Source organism: Perognathus longimembris, chromosome 6, assembly GCF_023159225.1.
Source record: "Perognathus longimembris pacificus isolate PPM17 chromosome 6, ASM2315922v1, whole genome shotgun sequence".
In the NCBI taxonomy this organism is placed as follows: Eukaryota; Metazoa; Chordata; class Mammalia; order Rodentia; family Heteromyidae; genus Perognathus; species Perognathus longimembris.
In genome coordinates this window covers 8,318,081-8,335,263 of record NC_063166.1, presented here as the reverse complement: position 1 = coordinate 8,335,263, position 17,183 = coordinate 8,318,081, and positions in this window count along the sequence as shown.

Genomic DNA, 17,183 nt, shown 5'->3' with positions numbered 1-17,183 from the left:
CTGTGGTCAAGACATGCACAGAGCTTAGGCCGAGATAGCGGGACACAGTGCCACGTGTATCTGACCACGGAGCACTTTAAACGCAGCTAGCCTGCAGCGAGACGCACTGACACTGTAATATAGCAGGAGAGTGCAAAGACACCATTTCTTTTGGTACCAGTACTGGGGCTTGAACTCAGGGCCTCACACCCTCACCTAACTTTTTCATTCAAGGCTGAGAGCTCCCACTCAGACGCTACCACTTGAGCCACACCTCCACTTCCAGCTTTTTGCTGGTTAAATGGAGATGAAGAGCCTTCCAAATCTGTCTGCCCAGGCTGGCTTCGAAACACGATCCTCCAATCTCCACCTTCTGCGTTGCTAGGATCATAGTCGTGAGCCACAGGCATCCCAGCCTCAAAGGCACATATATGTGTGGAAAAAGCAAAAAACATCTCATTGAAAATGTTCCTATGAGAATAATAATAGTGGGTCAAAAGAGCAAGCTCAAAGGGGCTAACTGGAGCAGAGGATCAGCAGAAGGGAGAAGGGAAAGAAAAGAATATTGGGGGATGAAGATGATCAAATCATATATGTGTGTATATATATATATATATAGTGTGTGTGTGTGTGTGTGTGTGTGTGTGTATGAAATGTACATATGTTGGATTGAGGCTATCCAAGGCAAAAAATTACCAAGACCTCATTTCGATCAGTAAAAGCAGGGTGTGGTGGTATGCGCTTGTCATCCCAATTCTGTAGGGAGTGAAATAGGAGGATTCAATTCCAGGCTACCTGGGGCATAAGTCTGAAGACCCTATTTGAAAAACTAAAATTAAACCAAGTTAGAGGCATGGCTCAAGTGGTAAAACACTTGTCTAGCAAGCACACACTCCAACGCTGCCAAAAATGTGAGAAGAATAAATAGAATTCCACTTCTAAAAAAAGAAAATTAAACGTGAAGAAGTCACTGCTATTTTATATTACAACTGCTTTTAAAATTCTTTTGTTTATGGAGCTGATAAAAAATCTGTATCTCTAATGTTGTTAAGCCCCTTGAACACCACGGCTTTTCTCTGGCTTTGTTCATACACAATGTTTTTTCTTTGCAGCTAATTAAGCTGCAGAAGCCTGGGAATAAAGTTTGAAACAAAGGTTAATAAAGTTCTTTGCCTAGTAAAGAAAGATGCTTCTATTAACTGTTAAAGTGATAATAGTTGGGGCATATGGAAGTTCAGTAACATGTACCAGACATAATATAGTGAATTAACTTTGCTTCTTTATTTTTTAATGTAACTACTAGGGGATTTTAAATTAAGTGGATGGCTCTCATTTGTGGATCTTGTGATGTTTCTATTGGGCTGCGCTAAGCACAGAGGCCCAGGTAGATAAGTGGCGTGTGCCTGGCCTTGAGCTCCACAATCTCTCCCTATTCACCCTACCAGGACACGCATTACTTTAGTTAGACCTCCTTTGGTAGACATCGTTACTGTCTAATGTAGAGGCTCAGAAGGCTGAAGCAACTTTCCTGGAATCACACAGCAAGTAGATGTGCAAGGCTAAAAGGACCCAAAAGCCATCAGAGGGACGGGAGCACTCCGCAATGGGAGCTACAATGGAGAAAGAAAGCCAGCTGGTCACCCAGGAGAGAGCTGACAACTCCACCCTTCCAGGCCAAGGTTGCCCCATGGGTAGAGGAGAAGCTAAGCCAACTGAACCCAAAAGGAAAAGGTCCTGTTACACCTGCAGGGTGTAACAGGAGAGCTTACCTATGTTCAAGCCCCAGCCCACAGAGATTACATCAGAGGAAGGGAAGGAAAGGGAAGAGGAAAGGGAAAGGGAAAGGGAAAGGAAAAGGAAGGTTCACACCCCCAGAATGTGTCAATACTCCCTCCATAGTGACTAATGTAGAGCCTCCTATTGTATGGAGAACTTATGGGAGAGCTGGAAGACACAATCACATGACCAGGGTTCTGTCTTAGGAAGATTACTGAGGGTTGAATGGAAAGCAGATGATTGGAGATGGAGAAGCTAGGTGAGGTCCTAGATCATGGAGACCACAGATTGAAAGCAGTAGCTGGTGGTGGGATTTGGGTATGGCTGGCCCTGAGAGCCTGATTGCCTCCAACTATCGCCTGCTAATCATGTGTCCACAGCCTAGATCCTGCCCAAGCAAGCACTAAATCTCTCTCACCCACCAGAGTCTTCAACCACTACATTCTACGCAACACCGCTCTGTTCCCTACAAGACTACTCTCCTCGTAGCTCCCAAGAAACCCTCCAGCCCTCGGGATTCATCATCATCTCCCCTGCCTGTCTTGTCATGCTCCATTGGTACTCCAAGATGCTCAGAGCCGATTCCCCTGCCATCCTGAGCCCCTGTCCCCTCCAGGGCTGCCGTTTACTACTTGGCTCTCTGGGACAGTTTCCTGAGTTTAGCATTATTGCTTGAATGTCCAACGTCATTCACCCACTTCTTGTGCAGAGAACCCCGAAGTTATTGAGGTGTCAGATCGTCTTGCACTCACCGCCAGGGATGAGTAAATTTTGGTATAGAACAGCATTTTAACCCTGCTGCAAGGTAGCGTTATTTGGGGGGAGTTCTCAATCTTTCCGTGCCCAGGCCCACCACTACTTAACGTTCTGAGTGCTCAGGCACTTAAGATACCGACATAGATGCTGGACAAAGACACAGATACAGAGTGTGGATCTACATTTTCACACACATACAAATGTACATATATGTATGTGTACGTAGAATAGATCAAAACTAGATAGATTAGATTATAACTGGATTTAATAGGGTTGTTCTCCACAACCAGAGTTGAAACCCACCACCCTCCAGTAGGGTTCTGAAAGTGATGTTTGCCTTGGTAGCATTAACATCCCCAGTAGGAATGGGAATTCCAGAGCCCCACCCCACATCCACCCACTCAGAGAGTTGGAAGTGGGGCAAAGAGAGGTGAGGGTGTGATTCTGATGCCAGCTCGAATCTGGGAGCTAGCAGTCTAAACTAATGGTGTATTTTTTTCCCCTCTACCCTGTCTATAGTTCTGTCCCCTTTCTACCTCTGCTCCTGTTCTTTTCTGGGCCCAGAATGGCACTCTTCCATCCCACCCTTCTCCTGGGGACTCCTGGTCCCCGCTGAGGCCCATCTAAAAGAACGTGACTTGGCGACGGCAGGGCTTAGCTCTCCCACAGCTGGATGGGCCCACGGCCTCCTTTGACAACTCCAAAGGGCTGTGACCTTCTCTATGATTACCAGCTTTCTGGTCTTCTGTTACAGTCCTCCAGGCCTGACTCATCCCTGCTAGCAGATAGAATCAAAGCTCACAAAGGCAGGGACTACAAGCTACTCCCTTTTGTCTCCCTTTCAGGCCCGGGCAGTATTACTAGCTCTAACTAACGGGAGTGCCGAGCGTGTCTGGCTGCACTTCCCCGGCTAAGGCAAGCCTGGGTCTGCCATGCACCCCCTCATGACCTCCTCGTCCATTTCCTGATACCCTAAGCACCAGCAGAGGGTAAGGCCTTCATGTCACTACAACCGATGGTGTTTATAGAGTTAGCCAAAGGGCAAATAAACAACATACTACTCAACAGCAAACAGATACCGTGACTCAGAGTGTGTTAAATTCTATCGAGTTTCCCAAGGCACTGAGAATAGACTTCAGGTGTGCCTAAAAACCACCCCCCTGGGGTATCGAGGTGGGCCGGGCCGGGGTTGGTCTTATGCCAATGGGCTGCACAAATATCACTTTCTGTGTATTTGTGAAATTTTTTTTTAAGTCTAGAGAGCCCTACTTTGAGATGTCAAACTCCTAGAACCTATAGGCCAACCATCTTCTGGATTGAATCCTACAAATGCCCTCGTATGAATTGAGTCCCCAGGTAAAGGGGTTGTGTAAGTCAAATGAGAAGGCCTAAGAATGAGGAGTTGAGAGGGGAGAAGCCTGTGTTGTCAAGTGTGGTGAAAGGCTGTGATGGAATACCTAGGCGGGATAAGAAGAGTCAGGTAGGATGCACCGCAGCCAGGACACAAGGCGATGGGGTAGGTCGGAGGTGGGTGTGGACAGGGTCGGAGATAGCTAATGCTGGAAACGTCTCAGGATAGTGAGGTGTCATTAACTTGAAAGGAACTCAGAAAAGCAAGATTTTACCACTTCAGAGGACATAATACTGACAGGAAGCCAAGTAAGCAAGCACACTGGGCAGCTGGGCCACCGAGCTTTTATCCCTAATGCGTGCCCTTTGTTCTGACTGGTCAAGACAGGTTTACACTCTTGCCCTGATTGGCTAGTGTGAAAGGGGTTAAAAGTTTATCCAAGCAATCGACCAAAAACCAGGATACCTGGCCAATATGGGAACTTGCCAGAAAAGCAATTCTTCCTCAGCTGGCACTCTACCACTTGCGCCACACCTTCAGCCCATAGAAAAGCGATTCTTATAACAGGGCGTGGCTTAACTAAAACAATGTCTGGGAAGACGACGGCTACCCTTAAAAGAGCAGTGCCTATAGGAAGCAGCCACTTGGAAAGAAAAAGACTGCAACTCCCACACTAAGACTGGGGTGAGCTTGCCATGAGGAAACAGGCTCCTCACAAGAAGGCCCGGCTGCCTTGCTCCGTGCCTCCTGTCCCCCGACTTCCCCAGCCGCATCATCCTGACTGATGGCCTAGCACAGGTGAACACTGTCCCAGTCCGTGTCCAAACCACATGACAAATTCAGCTCTGCCCAGCTGACTCTATTTAAAGGCCTTGTCTGTGATTGATCCGGTTCTGAAAAGCCCATTTGTCACAAGGAGTCGGCGTTTCGTGGCAGATCTCTATTTTATGCTTTATTCTCCAGCACTAAATGGGACTTCGGGATTCTCAACATCTTCAATGCCCAGCGGCCTGCTTCGTTTGCCACTCTGAGCTCTCTCCCCTACCCCCATCCCCGTTCTTGGGATGGTAATGGGCCATGTGGCTCGCCCTGCCGGCTCTTTTTGCTCCTGTTACCACCGGCCTCTTCTGCCTTCCCACCTCCTTCTCTCGGTGACTCTGTGCCCTTTCCAGTTTCAGCTGAAACCAGACTCCTTCGCCTTCGCCTTCGCCTCCCCACCTCCCATAGCCTCTCTTGTCATTTATTATTTACCTCAATCACTGTATTATATATGCACAAAACCATTTCCGAATATGGCTGGTACAAAACAAATTAGCACCCAAACCAGAAGCAGATTCACCTCGTATCAACCCATCCTGAAGCTCCGTGGTCATTCAGCTCCAATCCTGGGCCAAGAAGCCCGCGAGAGCCAGACAGCTAAGCCAACCAGCAGAGATCTGATCAACAAAACCCTCCAGCCTAGTTGGCTATTTCTCAGGCTGGACATGCTGAGAAATCTCCAGACAACGTCTTCCTTTGGAGTTATGTAACAGATAATCTCCCGAAGGTAAATTCTTGAATGCAATTCCAAGCATGACATGTGAGCGGAAGGCACACAGGATGGGAGAATCTTCATCAACGGCCATCATTATCTTTTTCCTGGACCGTGAGCAAGACCTTAAACCTCGCTAAGGCTTCCGTTTCTGGTCAGCTAGAGTTCTTTAAGTTCCTTCAGCATAAAAATCCTTAAAAAAAAAATTGTATTTACCCAGTGGTGCACATAACTCCACTGGAAATCCATTTCTATGGTTAAAATTCAGCTCCCTCCTGATCAATGGTAATTGTGGAGTGCCTGCTCTGCTGCTGCTCCTCATTAGAAAGGGCTTTAGACTAAGCCAGAGAACCCCTGGTTTACAGATGGAGAGGCTGCGGCCCAGAAAGGGAAAGCAGTGAGCCTAACGCCGACACAGCAAATGAGAAACACAGTCAAACTCAAATTCACCACTCCAGGCCCCAGAATCCTCTTCTTTCTTGTAAGCAGAGCTGCAGATGTTGCCATCTTCCTTCCCTGGCAACGCCCCTGCTGTTCATCTGGATAACTGCTTGATGCCCTCCAGCAGGAAGGAACTTGTTTAGAGGGCGGGAATGTGGCTCAACGGTAGAGTGCTTGCCTTGCGTGCATGAAGCCCTGGGTTCGATTCCTCAGCACCACATACACAGAAAAGGCTGGAAGTGGTGCTGTGGTTCAAGAGGTAGAGTGCTAGCCTTGAGCAAAAGAAGCTCAGGGGCAGTGCCCAGGCCCTGAGTTCAAGCTCCAGGAACTGGCATAAAGAAAAAAGGAAGTATTTAGAAATAATACTACATGACTTCCCCAGTAACAACAAGGAAGGCCACACAGAAGCTTCTACTTAACTGTCATTAATTAGTTTGTCCTCAGAGCCTTGAGCCTCCATGCAAGAAATCCAATGATTCCGAGGCCTCCGTTCTGGAAAGGCTACGTGTACACACTCCTACCACTGCTTCCACAGAGCCCATCCATAGCCAGCCCAGCCTGCTGCCAGAAAGAGGAGCACCCCAGATGGTGAGGGAACCCTCAAGGTCTCCAGACCCCAGGGAGCACAGAAAAACCACCCTCGCCCCTCTTTCTACCTCCTAACTCACAGAATCAAGGAGCACAATAAAATGGTCATTGGTTTATGCCACTGAGATTTGGGGTGGATTTTTTTTTAATGCAGTCACAGATCACTTAGCCCAATGAGCAAACTCATACACTGGCTAAGAGTGGCTCTTGAGCTCCCCGCCCCTGAGTGGCCCGTGCCAGTTTGTGGCACCTGGCACAAGCATATGTCGAAGGTGGAGAGAGAAGCTCTGTCTGCTCACAACTTCGTGGTTCCCAACCTGACTCTACTACAGGAAAGACACGCACCTTCTAACGTCCTGAACATAGTGTCCCTGTCTTCTGCTGTCTAATTCTTCCCTCCTATCAAAAGTGATGGGCTTAGCCTATGACAAGCCCACGACTATAACCTTAGCTACTGAAAGAAAAGGCTGAGATCTAAGGATCACAGTTCAACACCAGCTCTGGCAGACATTAGAGAGACTATATTATCTCTAATGAACCAGCAAAAAGCTGCGAGTGAAGGCATAACTCAAGTGATAGAGCACCAACCTTGAGAATGAAAGCTAAGGGAGAGCATGAGGTTATAAGTTCAAGGCCACACACACACACACACACACACACACACACACAAATGACATGCTTGTGACACTGGATGGTAAAGTGGCGGTCCATATCTGTCTTCTCCACCAGATTGTGAGAATTATAGGCCTCTAGTTATATTGTCTGCCTGTCCTGGACCAGTGCCTAGCACACAGTAGGCAGGAAACAAATGTGTGCAGAATGGAAGAGGCAAAGACCACGTGACCAGCTGCTGGCCCCCGACCCTCTGTGAAAAAGCAGCAGCTCCAGGACCTCTACCAAGTGGGACATAGTCATAGCCTACCTGGCTCCAACTACTTCACAAGAGTCCAAAATCAGGGCACAAGCTAAGCCTGGTGTGACAGGGGCAAGAGACACAGGAAGCCTGAGAGCACCTGGTCAACCGGACTGAGCCATGCCGAGGTACCAGACGCCTGTCTTATCATTGTTGCCTTTATGAATATACTTGTCCTGAAACCCTCGCTTATTTTCTCATCCAAACACTCATTTAAAAAAATATGTCGCTGGCTCTGGAAGTGATACTGTCCTTTAGCAGGTTCTGTTATAAACTTCACAACTCCAGGGCCTGATTCAGTGGAGAGCTGGAAAAGTTCCTGGTTGCTAAGAGACCACAGAGCAAATTGCCAGCTCACAAAAGACTCCGCTAAGGCCAGGGAAAAATAAAAAGGTAGAGAACGGTCTTCTTCCAAGTCAAAGTAAGGTAAATAAACTGGAAAAGATTTTTTTTTAATCTCTGATTGGAAAAGACAATTATAAATATTCTTCATGCTGAAATTCAAAGATGCACTCCAGGTAGCCAAAGTCTTGTGTTTTTGTCCCTTGTAGGAAACAGCAGGAGAGCACCTTTTCACTCTCCAAATTCTGGATCTAAGAAGCAGAAGGAAAAACAAACTGTCCCAGTTGATAAGGAAACAAGAGGGGGAACAAATACAAAGAAGTACAATCGGCTGCCTTTTTCATGAGCTTTCCACCAGGATAGTGAATGGCTGCCTGTGGCTACGGCCCAGAAACCAGCCTGCAAACAAAAGCTCCCTCCAGAAAGGTTTTGGTCTAAGATCCTGAAACACAACACACAGTGCTGATGCCCCCACCGGAGTCTCCAGACTCTTCAACACCCCCCATCTGGGTATAAGTCAAGACTGAGAATTAGCTGGGGCCTCTACTAAGAAAGAGCAAATAGTAAAGTACCAAATAGGCGCCAGCTGTTTATTTTGTTAAGGTACTTTTAAAGGTAAGGATATGGGGTGATTTCTGTTCTGGCCAACATGACTATTAAATTTGTATTCAAGTTCTTATAATGATGAAGAGGGGGGAAAAAAGAGGCAATCTCTTAGTGATGGTGAGACAAGTCTTCCTTTAAAACCTTCTGCTTAGTTTCACAAATAGTAGGAAACTTCTCAAGTGGAAATTATCATTAGACATTTGAAACTCTCAGGTGACCACAGAGGAATCATCACAGTCACCTGAGATTTGGAGACTAAAGAAGAAATGAAACGAGGCAGAAATGTAGGGGTGGACAGAGGACCAGGGAGATAGGAATTGAAAGAAAGCAAAGCTAGTTCTTGCATGTCCTATACCTTAGTCAGTTGCTCTCTCTCGCTCTCACTCTCGCTCTCTCTTTCTCTCTCTCTCTCACACACACACACGCGTGTGTGCGCATATATCCTTATGTGTGGTTACCTGAGAGATTATATTTTAGGACGAATATACACATGTAACCAAAAACACATATCCTTACGTCTTTCTGGGGCTGGCTACTTCACTCAGTATGATTTTTCTTCCATCCATTTCTCTGAAAATGACATCATTCTATTCCTCTTAGTGAAAAATGAATAAAATTCTATTATATATACATGAAATATATATCATATATGATCTATGATATGAAATATAATCTATCTATAATACTTTTCTGATTCATTCATCCATTGTAGGGACTCTGGGCTGTCCCCATGACTTCACTATAATGAATAATGCTGTAAAGGGCATGACTATGTGGGTGCCTTTGTTGTTTGGTGTCTTGCAATCTTTTGGATAAGTGCTCAGGAGTAGTAACTTGGGATCATAGGGTCATCCTATGTTTAGATTCTGGAGAATCTCCATACTGATTTCCAGAGGGGTTGTACTAGTTTACATTCCCACCAAAAAAAATAGTGTAATAAGGGCCCCTCTTCCCTGACTCCTTGCATCCATTTGTTGTCCCTACCTTGATGATGGTCACTCTGACTAGGGTCAGATGGTAGCTCAATAGTTATTGGGGGTTGTTTTTGTCTTGGTATTGGGGGGTTATATTTCTTTTGTGGCTGAGGATGTTGAGCCTTTTTATTTTTTCATGTATTTATAGACTCTTTGACCTTCTTCCTCTGAGATGTGTCTATTTAAGTTCATTGTCCATCTATCGACTGGGTTATTGATTCTTTGGGCTTTTAGTCTTTTAAGATCCTTGTATATTCTAGTTATTAGACCCCTGTCCAGTGTGTCATTGGCAAAGACCACACATTCTGTAGGCTATCTTTTCAGCTTAGTAAACCATTTGAATAATCAACAGATAGTGTAACAAGATATCAAGAAGCTGAAACATATTTTGAATAAGAGAGGTGATTGCAGGAAAGGGTGATGACTGGAAAAGGGAGCCGGAGGGGGTGAACGCAGTCATACCACTCAATGTGGGGAGAAGGAAGTGGGGAATTTGATGTGACTGGCAGGGAAAGGGGGAGGTGGACGGGGGAGGAGAACAATGGAAGGGGTGACTCTGATCAAAAGGCACTGTACCCATAAATGGCCGTGTTAGATTGTAACCTCTTGTAAAAAAAAAAAAAAAAATCTGTAGATTCAAAACTAAATGTAACCTGACTTAGGAAACTGTAACCCCTGACTTACTGACCTATGTAACTATATGCCATCTGTATGAAAGAACAATAAAATAAAGTTTAAACATTTTTTAAAGAAAACAAAGCTAGCCACTTGGGCCATGTGGGGGGACTGTACAGGGGTGCCACTAATGGATGTGTGACTGGAGGGGCTCTACTTATCCTCCTTGGATGGGAAAAGGATTTCAGAGTATGATGGATCCAACAAGCGTGAAATAATCTTTAGGGAGAAAATGACAATTCCCCACCTGGCAGCCTCCTTCAGATCTTTCCTGACAATCTGGTTTGTCGGACTTTCACATGGCATGCAACTGCTAAGATCCATGCAGAATCGGCAGCTTCCTGAGAGGGACTGTACCATCATCCCCAATGCCCCGTGGCCCGCCCTGGCTGAGGAATAGACACTGCTCACCGCTGGGCTCAACAGCCAGCCACGGGCCTTGCTTCGCAGCAGGAAATGAGGGCATATGCCACAGATGTGGATTTTAGGACTGACTGTGAGGTCCTCTGTGTTTTCCTCCTCCAGCTGCCACCATGACAAGAAATATTGAGGTGGAACTTTTCCCAGCAGCCTTGGATCTCAGAAGGAAAAGGTGCGGGGCAGAGATGCAGCTGGATCTCAAAGGACATGAAGTATAGGCAAGAAATAAAGTTCTGTGGTTAAGTCAGGGATTTTAGGGGGGTTGTCTATTATTACAGCAAAGGCTAGCATGCCTGACTACTGCATACCTCTCCTGGACATGAAAGATGGCAGTGTTACTCTCTCTAAACCTTCTCATTAAGCCCTGCCCAGAGGATCACCCTCAGCCCTCTGAGAATTACCCATGTTGACCAACAGAGTCTGGGAAATCACAGCTGGAAGCCCTACTGCTTGCTCAGTGTGGTTTGGAACCCAAGAAATGAGCACCACACATCATGGTGGTGAATGTCAAGGCAGAAATGCAGATTGCACTGGGAGCAATGGCTCATACCTGTAATCCCTACTACTCGTGAGGTAGAGATCAGGAGGACTGTGGTTCAGAGGGATTATCGTTCAAGGCTATCCCAGGCCAAAAAAAAAAAAAAAATAGTGAGATTCCCACCTCAACTAACACAGTCATGGTGGTGCTTGATACGTAATCCTGAATACCCAGGAAACGGAGGAAGGAGAATCAAGGTCCAGGCCAGCTTCTGGCAAACAGTGAGAGGTTCTATGTGGAAAAGAAAAGGAAAAAAAAAAAGGTCTGGAAATATAGCTCAAGTGGTAGAGTGTCTGCCTACCCAGGACAAGGCCCTGAGTTCAAACCCCAGTACCACAGAAGAAATAGGGAGGAAAGGATAAAGGGAAGGAGGGAACAAGAAAGGGAAGGAGAAAGGGAGAGATGGAAGGCAGGTTCTGTCTGGGACTTGGCTCTGGCCCTATTTCTTGTCCTGCCTTGCCCCATCTCCCCGCACTCTGCTTCTTCTCCTTGGGAATACTTCTCCACACTCTCATGTAGGTTTCAGGCTTGGCTTCTAGGCAACCTAAGGCAGAAAAAAACAAACAAAAACAAAAAAAAACATGGCCATGGCCACCAGAGGTCCCGGATATAGACCAAGTATTCCGAGGAAAGGGAGAGTAAGAAAAGTCCATCACTTTCCTGTATGTGATCCCCTCCAGAACCAGGCCACCCTCTGAAAACAGGACCCCAACCTCCAGATTTCTGCCCTGGCCCTGGCCCTCTCCAGAAGCAAACTGAGACTCAACACTGACTTCAGAGTCACCCTCCCACACCCCGGAGGGAAAAGCGCCCCTTCCCGGTGCAACGTCCACCCTTCACCCCTCTCCCCTCTTTGAACGTCAAGAGCTCGTGTGCCCAGCCCTTGTCTTTGAGCACAAATCCCTCCTCTGCAATTTATCAAAGATTAATGACAGTGCCTCTGAAATCCCATGTCAAGTCCCTCCGAAGCTGCAGGACATCATTCATCAAGCTCAAAGCCCCAAGTCCATTACTGCTCCCGCTGCCGGCTTTACTACCTCCTCACCTGCCCTTGACCTCAGTCCCCTCTTGATAATGTTTATTCTCTCCTCTCCAGCTGGAAAAAAAAAAATAAAAGCTTTCCTCACTAGAGGAGGTAAAATAGTAATTAGGCAGCACTTCCCTCTCAGTGATCATTAAATCATTTTCTCCAAACAACGCCTGCCTCCAATCGTTGCACGTGGGATGGGCAGATGGAGCCCTCGCGGGCGCGCTCAGCCCCCTGCTCACGTGAGGGGGTGCACTTCCGCACCTCGCTTCCTCCTGAGAGAGCACGCCGGGGCGTTCGCCCCTCACCCACTTCTCCAAGGGGACCATCGGGACCACGTGTCGCAATCTTCATCTCCACGGCCACTTCCAGCTCTCGGCCAACTGTTTGGGGCCCCACCTATGTGTGAGGAGGGTCAGAGACAACACGTCCTCAAAGCCCTGACGGGAGCAGGCTATGGGAAGGAGGATTTGGGAGAGCAAGTCTAGACAGCTAGCTAGTGTCGGGGGGGTATTTGCTCCAGTGTCAGATTCAGTGTTCAGGGTCAGGGGAAGAGCATGGCTGAAATGAAGGGGGAAAAAAAAATCAAAATCATTGAACAAAATAGCCACGAAAACAACAGTCCTTGAGCGCATGCTCTGTGTGAGGCACTGGGCTGAGGGCTGCCCGCATGCTAGCGCCGTCTCTTACCTCAACCCACCGGTAGCCATTCTGGAGGAAGGCATTTGGCAGGTGGCCAGTAGATCCCAATGCTGGTCATTGTCAACCTCACAAGGGAGATTTATCATCGAAAAGATGAGCGGATAGACATGAAGAATAGTGGAAAATAGAGATTTAGGCACTGGTGGCTCACATCTGTAATCCTATAATCCTCACTACTCAAGAGGTTGAGATGTGAGGATTGCAGTCCATGAGAGTCTTATTTCCAATTAAACAGCAAAAAAAAAAACGAAGTGGAGCTGTGGCTCAATTGGTAGAGTGCCCGCCTTGAGCCAAAAATAAGAGCTTAAAGGATAGCTCCCAGGCCCTGAGTTCAAGCCCAATACTAGCAGCAAGAAGAAAGAAAATGAAAAATAGAAACGAGCTACCCCAAGTGGTCCTTTCCTTCCAGGTCGTCAGCTCCCCTGGCCCCTGGCTGACCTGTGTGCTCCCTCTGCTCTTCCCACATCACCTTCGTGCATCACCTCCATACATCACCTGCTGTACAAACCACAGAGCGCTCACTCCTCAACCACAGGCTTCCTCTGGACCAACTCCCGACACCCTGCAGCCAACCTCATGGCGGCAGCTGCTCACGCAGTGTGATCAAAGAGGACGTAGAAGAGACACACAACGCACAGGCAAACACACGTACACACATACACAAACATGCATACACAAACACACACATACGTGCAGAAATCCTACTGGCTCACCTCAGCCCTTGAACTTAAGGTTTCATGGAGACCCATATATTGTTACGCTTTGTGCGCTGTTTTGTTTTCTTTTAATTAATATATTTGTTTCCCCACACTTCTGGGAAGCCGGTACCATGGGAAGAACAGAACCAAAGAGTGGTCAGCCATGCTGGAGAAGGGACCAGGTAGTGAGAACGGCTGAGCCTTTGCTTAGGAAGAGGCAGCTCAGCATGGTCCAGGAGGCACAATGATTTGGCGGGGGGGGGCATCCTAAAGGGAAGGAAGTTGGTGTGAAAGAAGGAAGGAGCTGCAAAGGTCACTGCCAGGAACTGTTTTGGGTGTCACGATTGGGAATGTGAAATCAGACAGATCAGGACTCCAATCCCAGCTCTGTCACTCGCTAACGATGTAGACTTGGGAAACTTTCAACCTTCCTTCTTCATTTTCCGCATCTGCACAACAAGGACAGTGACAGTGTGGATTTAGTGGGGTTATCCTGAGGTTCTGATGAGGTAATCCGGGTATGGTGCTTAGCACAATTCCCAGCACTAAAGAAATGCATTGTAAATGTTTAATATTGTTATTAATATTTCACTGAAGGCTGAAGCCTGCCTCCACCAGCCCTGAGTTCCCTTCAGCCTGTCAAAGATCTTAGGGTTCATTGATGCTCTTGGTAGGAGACACTTTAAACAGAATTGTGTTTTTTTGTTGCGGGGGGGGGGGGGGGTTGGGTGGAATCTCCCCTTTTCTCCAGCTGCAGAACATCTGGAGATTTTCCTAGGAGAGAAAGGTTGGAGTGTACAAAGATCTCAGAAGCCTGGTTCTCTGAGACCATAGTGACACAGTCTCTTATTTCCTGATCTTTGTACCTCTTCCAACTTTGCATAATGCAGAACAGCACTGGCAGTGCACGCATTCAAACCAACCCTAATAAGAGCAAAGTACAAATAACTTTCAGAACCCCAAGTGCACATTCCTTTGACCCCAGAATTTGGCTTGTAGGGGTCCTTATTAAAATACACTTACATGCACAAAAAATGATATAAATGCAAGAATATATTTGTTGTGGTAGAGATCAGAAATAAGCCTAAATGTCCACTCATTAAATAAATAACGGTCCATCCTGGTAATGGAACATTACACAACTATAAAAAAAAAGGAAGGTGTTTTCATGAGCAGTATGGAAAAATTCCCAAGATCCACTGTTAAATGACAAAGGCAAGGCACAGGAAAATGTGAGAAAACAGAAAAAGTAGTATGCATTATTGCCATACATATTTAATGTGCATGGAATAACTCTGGAAGAAAATTCAGGAAATGATCATGTCATCTCTTAGGAAGAAAGCCAAGATGCCAAAGACAGGGTTATCATCAACTTCTCATTCCTACATGCCAAATCTTGAAATATTGGTAACAGAGAGATGTTGTTTAAGAGCACTGAGCTTGGAGTCATCAACATCATATGCACTGGTCCCATTATACTGGACAAATCAGGTTAATCCTATAAGCCCTGGTTTCTTCACAGGTGAAATAAGGAGGAACAAACTCTACCTCCAGGTAGTCCTGAGTATTTACTAAGATAATCTTCTTTCATTTGTTTGTTTTATTATCTTTAAGTAGCTGTGCAAAGGAGTTGCCATTTAACAGAGGCATCTGTGAATACAATGTATCTTGATCAATGTCAACCCTTTCAACATTCTCACCCATCCTTCCTCCACCCACCCTTTCACTCACTCTTCTTAAGTTTGTAGATTATACTTTAAATTCTTGGCTGTATCCTCCCCTCTTCCCCTCTTCATGCACCTGCCCCTTTCCCCTGGCCCACCCCCTTTTGAGCACCCTCTTCTTGGTATAGTATTTTTCTGAACTTTGACTTGGCCTTTCTAAGGAATGACAGTATTTAAGATCTCCCTTGAACCTACCGCACTTCAGTTAACACTTTACTGTACACTACCCAATGCATGTACTAACACAGTATGTAAAGACACATTCCTAGGGAAGTGAGTGCAAATCTATCCATGTGACAAAGGACGGCTTTCATCAATGTGAGCTGCCCTTGTAGGAATCCCCTCCTGGGTGACTCAGAGAGCCTTATTAGGTGAGGTTAGGGATTGGCCAGGACAGAACGAAAGAGAAGTAAAAGTAAGGCACATCCTATCCTATAACCATTGGAGAGGGAGGTCGTTGGTACCCACGTACAGAGGTCATTTGATGGTTCTGCCTCCAGAGTATGGAGATCCCAAGAGCTATTTGCAGGATGTTGTATGACTTTGAGCTCTACACACTGAGAACAGGTGTAGTCATTGGCTCTGAGTCTAAATCCAAGGATGTGATTATCATTCATATAAAATATTGCAATATTTGCCTATAACACACACACATCCTGCCTACACCTGAAATCATCTCTCGATTCCCTTGTCATACCTATATAAATGCTATGTAAATAGTTGTCAGATTGTTCAGGAAATAACGGGAAGGAGGAAGATGGTACACGTGCAGTGAAGATGGAAATTTTTAACACCTTCATCTTCCTTATCTTTTTTTGTAATAGCATATATTGGTAGTGCCAAACAGGACAATATAACCGGCTTCACTATGACATTTGAATCCCTGCATATAAGGCATTTTGTTCATAAACGACCCTTCAATTAACCTCTCCTGCCCTCCCAGCCCCCTTCCTCTTCTCTAATCGGTCTCCTTCTTACTTTGTTTTCAAATGAGAAATTTTTCCCACATATTTTCATCCTACTGTTGGTTGAATCCTCACATACAGAACCCAGATGGCCAACTACAAAAGCTATCCTGGGAAAAGCTGAAGAAGACCTGGGGTCTACTCGCTCGGATTGTCTCAGTGTCCACTTTCCGCTTTTCGTAATGTGCTACACAGGAAGCTGCCTTCTTTAGGTAAAGCCGCCCTTGGAAACTTGCTCTGTTTTCACAACTTCTTGTGAATTTGTAATCTGTTCAAAGTAAACAGCACAGGTTGCCCACCTGTGATCCTAAGGCCTCTTGAGATTGGCAAAGCGTCACCCAGTTCCTTGCGGCGGGGCAGCCCTGACCTCAGCTTGCTTTGCATTTCATGCAGAAGAGAAGCAAGGCTTGCTTGGCTCTCTGGGTACCGGAGCAAGGCAGTGTTTTGCAGCAAAACAGCCCTTGTGAAAACTGCTCCAAATTCTCCACTGAAAGGCTTAGAGATGAACACAGGCTTTGGAAAGGCAAATAGTCATCGCAAGCGCTAACATTTACTGAGCATTTACCACACGCCAGCCCTGTAGGTAAACTTGTCTAATCTAGACAGATACAGAGGCTACTGGAATAGATCTAACAGTAACCCAGTGGCTTAAAGATATTAGACGCGTTTTTCTCTCATGTGATCTAAGGAGTCTTCCCGGTTGTCAGGCAGCTGTGCTTCTAGCAGAGAGTCAACGTTTCAGATTCTTCACATCTGGAGTTTCTGCCATCCTCCAAGACACGGCCCTCATCTGCCTGCTGGAAGCTCAATGAAGCTGTGAGACCTGCAGATGTCGGCTTCCACGTTGCTGTGACCAAACGCCTGACACAAACAACGTGACGGGAAGAAGGGGCTCGTGGTTCAGTCCACAGTCCTTGGCTCTGCTGATTCTGAGCCGAGGGTAAGGCAGAAGATGCTAGCGATGGGAGCAGGCGGCAGGGGCCACTCCTCTCATGGCTGACAGAAAGTAGAAAGATCCGGAAGGAAAAGAAAAACTCAGGGCAAGATATATCCCCCAGGAACACACCCCCTGTGACCTACCCCTCCAGCTAGGCATCACCTCCCAATGGTTCCAGAACCTCCCCCAAACAGTGCTACTGAGTGGGGACCAGGCCTTCAACAACGAACCTGTGAGGGA